The sequence below is a fragment of the Protopterus annectens genome, chromosome 8.part0 (assembly GCF_019279795.1).
Source record: "Protopterus annectens isolate FY-2018-M chromosome 8.part0, PAN1.0, whole genome shotgun sequence".
NCBI lineage: Eukaryota > Metazoa > Chordata > Ceratodontiformes > Protopteridae > Protopterus > Protopterus annectens.
The window spans coordinates 251,732,006-251,733,770 of NC_056741.1; positions in this window are offsets into that span (position 1 = coordinate 251,732,006).

Below are 1,765 nucleotides of genomic sequence, written 5' to 3' on the forward strand. Positions count from 1 at the left end.
AAGGAGAAGAGTATACAGGCCTAGGGTCACCTACCATGGGTTACATGAGCTGGAGATAGTAGAGCGCTATAGAGTGGACAGAGAGCTCCTGCAGCAGATTGTTGAGCTGTGCAGGCCACGCCTCACACACAGAACCAACAGAGGGGAACCCATCCCAGTGGAAACCAAGGTATGTGTTGGCCTAAGAATACTAGCAACAGGTACCTTTCAGAGACCAACTGGCGATATGATGGGGATATCACAGGCATCAGCCTCCAGGGTACTGCACCAGTTCCTGGATGCCATGTCACCACATGTCAGTGATCATATATATGTCCCTAGTGACCGTGAGGTTGTGTCCAGCAATATCGTCTCTTCCAGCGAATAGCGGGATACCCTGAGGTGCTGGGTGCAATAGACTGCGGGCACATACGCATCAAGGCATCAGCCGGTGAGCGGGTAGAGTCTACATTAACCGCAAGGGATACCCCTCCATCAACTGCCAGGTCGTGTGTGATGCCCAGGGCATAATAATGAATGTGTGTGCTGGCTGCCCTGGTAGCTACCACGATTCCCACATCTGGCATCTGGCAGCTGTACCAATCATTTGCCAATGGGGACTTCCCACACGGACACCTAGTGGGGATGCTGGTTATGCACTTGAGCCGTGGCTGATGACACCCATCAGAAATGCACACACACTCGAACAGGAACGCCATAATGAGGCACACGCACAAACACGTAATATCATAGAGCGTGTGTTTGGGCTGCTCAAGTCACGGTTCCGGTGTCTGGACACGTCTGGTGGAGCTTTGCAGTACACACCAACTACATGTACCCAAATGATCATGATATGTGCTATGCTACATAATATGATCCTGCGGAAACAGCTGCAGCAGGACCGGCACAGGGCTGGGCCAAACATCCCCCCACCATTGCCAAGGCCACCACAGGCAGGGGGTGACTTGGAGGAGGAACAACCTGACCTTGTCCCAGTAGGCAGAAGGAGGCGTGCCCAGTATGCCCTGGCCTTGGCAAAGAGGCAACGCATAGCACATATGCTTGGTCAGTAGGAACACTGGGACCGATACCCACTCTGACTCACTCATACAGTAACAGGGATGCCTAACATGACACAACCTGCTTCCAAATGTACAGGGAGTGTAGTATGTGCATCCGACAGAGGCAGCCCTGCAGCACCACCGAGGCATGAATGCCATGTGTTAAGTAATGTAATACCATGTATCATATGCACACCTGAGGACCATGACTAACATCCACCCTCACCAATCATAAACCACAAAAACACAAACCCACCTCATAGCTATCACAAGGGATAGGAACCTAGATGTAATGCTACCCAATGGCAAAGGTATAAACAGCAAGATGTGTGCAGTGTAAATGCACACAGTATAGGAATGCACATATCAGTGCTGTAATAGAAAACAGGGTCAAAGCGCACATCAGCACCCTGACACTACCAGGGTCACACCTCATACAGTGATGTACATGTGCAAAAACATGGAACAAGATACAAAATGAGGGTGACTACCAATAAATGGCATGGATAACCACACACCCTGTTGTTACCACAACAAGAAGCAACATGCATTAGCCATGGTCAAACACCAATGGCTAAAACTGACTACTACTATATAGCTTGCTGCAGACCACTGTCCTAATAGCAGCAACTGCCCCAGGCCTATGTTCACAGGTTCACAGGTTCATACTAGGCTATCTGCCCTAGGGCATTTATAAGCCTGGACCAGAGTTCCGTGGAGTCTGC